Genomic DNA, 5,588 nt, shown 5'->3' with positions numbered 1-5,588 from the left:
GGTGGGCGACGGACATAGCGGTAAATGGATAGAATTGGTGAACTGTCATCTTTGTAGGAATCCATATATTGACATCTTAACGATACTAAAGCATTGTTACAAATCTTAATCATGTATATTTATTTAGACTCATTAAATGGTTGTACTTAAAAAATACAAACACACTTAATGTTTTAAATCTGAATAAATTAAGATTCAAACGTAAAAAATAGACTTGATGATTGAGATCTGAATAACTAAAATTAAGACCTTCACTATATTAAGAGCAAACAAGTAAGTCTAGACACTGATGAGTTGAAATAACCAAGATACAAGATAAGTATTAATAACTTTTGTCACTACATACATACTATTGAGGCTAAATTGTCATGACCCAAATACGATAGTCGTGATGGCGCCGACTCCCAATTCAATAGGTAAGCCGAAACCAACAAATTACCCATTCAATTAAGTTAATTAAGCGGAAAATAAAGAAATAAGCCATAATATCGAAATACTAATCCTATTATAAAGAAACAAGTGCGGCACCAAATATAACCGGTGGCATGTGTACAAGAACCACTAAGAGTAATAATACAAGTCTGAAATCAACGAATACACCGTCTGGAATACAAAGGAAAGACAAGAATAATAAAAAGATAGAGAGAGAAAGGTGCTGCGAATCAGCCAAGCAGCTCACCATGATCTCCAAAAATCACCACCTCGGACTCAAACAGCTCCACGAGTCCCACTCGTACTCGTTACCAAATCTGCACCATAAAGAGTACAGCAAATTTAGTAAGAATATAGAAAATACATGTACTCAGCATATCTCATAGACCGGCATTGATGTAGTGGTGACGAAGTATTAAGAAAGTCTTAGTTAACCATATTGGATTACCTTGTCTCAGAAGCTATCAATCAACTAAAATAAAGAATAATCAATTACCAAGTAAGCCAAATACTAAAGTAATTAGATAATTAGAGAAACAATCAATCAAATAATCAAGTAGGGAAGTGAATAATACAATGCAATATGCTCCCTGTATACAAAGAGAGCTTCACGGGGCTATACAGAAGATGTGACCCATGGAGGACGGCTAAGTCCTTATACCACTCGGAATACTAAATCTCCTAGATTACATCCGGCTTGGTAGCAATGGGGATTTTTAGTCCTAAAGTTAAGATTGTGTATTTCTTTGATTTGAGATCCTATTGGTGGATGGTTTTAGCTAATTTTCTGGATTTTGATTATTAATTTTATGGGTAAAACGATTTTAAAAAAAATATCCAATTTTGTTCTTAGGGGCTCGGGTTTAATTTTTGGGTTGTCGTTTTGTGCCGGTTTTATAAGTATAGCAATATGGGTTTCAACAGATTTGTTTTCTTATGTACGACACATATTTGATAGATTCGGAGCGTTCTAAGACACCTCGGAAAGGAAAGGTGCTTTGTGGTTTCTATCATGACCTAACCCCGTGGGCCACGACTGGTACCCTATTCGGACACCCAAACCCATTCGCTTACCAAATAAACATATCAAAGGCTTATTCAAATTTAAAATACGTTATTCTGAACAGATACTGAAAAAAAGATATCATCTTAAGCGGTCACCTGTACATCAATATCATACAAACGCCAGCAGGCGGGCGGAATACACATCACCCGAATATACATACATATACAACATATGGGCCGTTTTGGCCATAATAGCAAACAGGACCGCTTAAGGCATAAGTCACAGACACAAGCGAACAAACACGACCCATGACCCACATATATGTCTACAGGCCCCTACAAATCATAACAGAAACATAGGATGGGACAGGGCCCCGCCGTACCCAAATAGTCATACGTATATATACAAAGACATATACAATGAAAGATCTGTACCAAGAATATGGGCTCCGAGTCAAAGGAGCACTCCAAAATAGCAGAATGTACCCTACACTGGCGGGTCACCAGAACGAACGTCTGTACCTGCGGGCATGAAACGCAGCCCCCGAAGAAAGGGGGTCAGTACGAAATATGTACTGAGTATGTAAAGCAGGAAGTACAGTAATCCAAATCAGAACTGAAATGAGGAGTATGGAAAGCGGTTACAGAATCAGTATATCAAACCTGTTTTACAAACATAAGTAATGCAAATAAAAATCATGCATAAGGCTCAGGAACATGGTCTCCACTCCGTCACTGGCGCCACAACACATCATACTCCAGAAGGTTTCAAATCTCCATACAATCCCCGAACATATCATATCATCATATCATATCAAACATCAGAACATATCATATACCATATCACATCATAACGCCGTATATAAGCGGTACCCGGCCCTATGGCGAGGTCTCGGGAACCGTAACACATCATACTGCCGAATATAACATAGTGCGCACGATCACAAAATCGGCCCGGGAACCGGCGAACGATATCAAAGTAGTAGGCACGAGCGGAGTAGTGCAGAAACCATATGCATATAAATAAATAAATTTCAAAACTCGATGAACAAATATATTTACGACATCCGAAGGCTCAGAAATCAGTTTCGGGTCAATAGGAGTTAGTATACGAAAGTTACAAACTTTTGAAGTACAAAACTTTCTAAAAGCATTTCAGAAGCTCTTTTTGGAAATTCCAAGTAACAATCATATTAGGGAGCTTTCAACTATCGCTATGGAGCAAATCAAATAGAGCCTTAGAGTCATATGTACATATCAAAATACATGTATCCAAAACTTTAGCCATATCAAATATTTTTCGGACATCATTTGGAAACATACCAACTAGAATCTTTCGAACATCATAAATGCGTAGCAAACCATATGGAATAATTTATGGAGATCAAAGACAACGGTCATCCTAGTGGCTCTACGAATAGAATTTCCTTTAGAAGCATACATATATGTCATTTGTTCATTTCATAAAGGTCATGCCAAAAGAAAGAAAGATAGGCTCTACATACCTTGTCCGCTTCTTAAACTAATCCAAACTTAAGTCTCGGGCTTCTCAGGATCTACAACAACGTCAGTAGATACCGAACATTAGCTATAGGTACTTAGGAATCTAACCCTAAACTAGCACGTCATTTATAGAAATTCGGACAACATTTCCTTTATAAATTCAACAAACTCCGAGAATTCAACTCGATCAAATCATCAAAAATAATACCAACAACCATATTAACAACATCAACAATTTATCCCATCGATCCATCCTCTCAACCACATAAAATTTTTTTTCAATAATTCAAACAATAATGTGACGAGCGGCAAACTCGGCTTGTGAATTAAACAATAGTTTTAAACCCCATCTTCATTCCGAAATTTCTCAACAATGTCATAAATAACAACAACACCTCCAGGATATTCAATTAATTTACAGTCATATAATTTCGTAAGAACGACCTCCCAAAACAGTCCACCGAATTACAACACCAATTTATCCGATTTTCGGTATAATTTTCGTATTTCTTTTATCTAGCAATGTAGATACGACTTGGATAAATCAAATACATCTAGAAGAGAGGATTTATTACCTTGTATGTCAAGAACTACTCTTCTTTCACACTACTTCTCTTTGAAGAAATCTCCGATTTGCTAGAATCCGAAGGAACACGACGTTAGAATCACGTTACCGGCGATTGGAAACATATATGTGTGTGTATTGTTGCTGCTCGCTAATGACTTGCTGCTCATTATTTTTGTCACGTTAATTTCTCCATTTTTCCAACCATGGAAATACTTCGTTGCGATACGTACTGCTATGAAATATAGTTTCACGTTTTAGTTGCTACAAATATATATATGCTGCTTAATTATCTCTTTTCGAAAACGTCAACAAGAATGTAGAAACGTTGCTGTGTACTTTTTATCTATGGAAAGTCAAGAATTGAAATCATAGACTCTAGATATAGGATGACACCTTCAGTTACACGTGTAGCTCTTATAGGATAATTAAGAGATGATTCACCTACACCTTATGCGTGCATATCCCAACTTTTGAATGCCACTTATCACTACCCATGCGGATTATGTCCACAAATATTATCCAACAATTTTAATCAATTTATTCTATTCCACTACAATTTTTCATTTAAATAATTACACACATATTTAATTTCTTGATCTCAACCCACTTAAACAGTCCTTGTATACTCATTATTATACTCATGTGATATAGCATTTGTCCACAGCTCATTGCCACACATAAAAATATTATTTTCATTCATTGCCGTCACATTTATTTTTGTCTAAAATCATTTCGGGACTTTATTCCTCGTATAAACCGAGTTCTTGATTTTTATGCTTGAATATGACCAAATCCTACGACCTCGATAAAATTGCTCATGTTGGACGGTTCAATTTCCTGGTCCAAAAATATAGGGTATTATAGCTTGGACCGTATTTCATTCAAATAAATTTCGAACCTCGACGAAACTTATTTTCTTCAATTTATTTAACTTCTAACATTTCCAACGCATGTGTACCATTCACTTTAATCACCTATAAGCTTGGGGAATAATCAAGTTTCCATTAGTAGTGTCATTTAACTCGCACGCTTTCCAATGCACGAAAATATGGGATGTAACATCCTTCCCCCCTTTAGAACATTCGTCCTCGAATGTTAAACTAGTGCTATATAAGTATATTGGTTACGGTGACCTTATAACGAATCAACTACTCTTCTACCATTCTGTGCTTTTCGTTGCTTAACTTGCACCAATCAATATTGAATTTAAAAAAAAAAAGTGGTCATAGTTTAGATACTTCCGTAGTTGACTGCAACTTACTATATCCATCTACACTTGAAGCTTAAGTCAAGTTTTTCTTGTTGTGGAGTCATCTTTCCAGTAACACTGTAGAATAGGAGTTGTCTTTCCTTTGGGTATGTTTACCATCGCATATTGGTTCCTCCTGTTCTCTCTTCTTATTCTTATAGGTCTAGTTCCACTCTTTATGTAGGTCGCACAGTCTGTAACGTACCTCCTTCTTGGAGTTATCATTCTAATCCTCCGACATGCACTATCTATAACAATCCCTTTGAATAGTTAAAAACGAGTTTCCTTCTTAATCATGACTCACGGTTGCAATACTTCCTTGATTCCTCTTCGGGTGTCTCTTCTCACTTAACTTATATCTAAACAAAGGTTAAAATACATGATGACCTTAAGGGGTTTTAAATCCCATGTTAATCATGTCCTATAATGAACCTCTCAAAAGAACTTTTTTTTTTTTGAGGTGAACAGTCATATCACATCTTGAGTGAACATTTATATAGGAAATTTTCCCTATAGCATCCCTATTATAACATTGAGGTAATATCTCTCTCATGTCATATGCCCATCTTTTTCAAATCTGTTTCACAATTTGCATCACTTTTACGAAGTGCTATCTTGAACTTTTCGTTCTTCTTTTGCTCCTCGGTCCATACCTCTTACTATTTCATTCTTACGTCTCTGCTTATCATATCACCTCATAATGAGGTAAATTTCTCTTTGTGGTCTAATGTCTATAACTATTTAACCATAAGATAGATGCCTTTGTCATAATGTTCTTTGCCATAAATTCATTGAGACTCATAGGTCATCTTACGCCTTTCCTTAATGTAC

At 36.1% G+C, this 5,588-nt stretch overlaps 1 long non-coding RNA gene across 1 annotated transcript; it reads right to left on the bottom strand.

Annotated features, from left to right (window-relative positions):
• Window positions 1-1,591: 1,591 nt before the first annotated feature.
• LOC132641411 (uncharacterized) lies at window positions 1,592-3,798 on the bottom strand. Its single transcript, XR_009582840.1, has 3 exons — window positions 3,516-3,798; window positions 2,943-2,993; window positions 1,592-1,959 (listed from the first exon to the last, which is right to left on the bottom strand). It is a non-coding gene; the product is annotated as an uncharacterized LOC132641411 (long non-coding RNA).
• Between the last annotated feature and the right edge of the window lie 1,790 nt (window positions 3,799-5,588).

The sequence above is a fragment of the Lycium barbarum genome, chromosome 1 (assembly GCF_019175385.1).
Source record: "Lycium barbarum isolate Lr01 chromosome 1, ASM1917538v2, whole genome shotgun sequence".
Taxonomy (NCBI): Eukaryota; Viridiplantae; Streptophyta; class Magnoliopsida; order Solanales; family Solanaceae; genus Lycium; species Lycium barbarum.
Note: the sequence above shows the minus strand (reverse complement) of the source record. Positions and strands in the feature narration are given on the sequence as shown.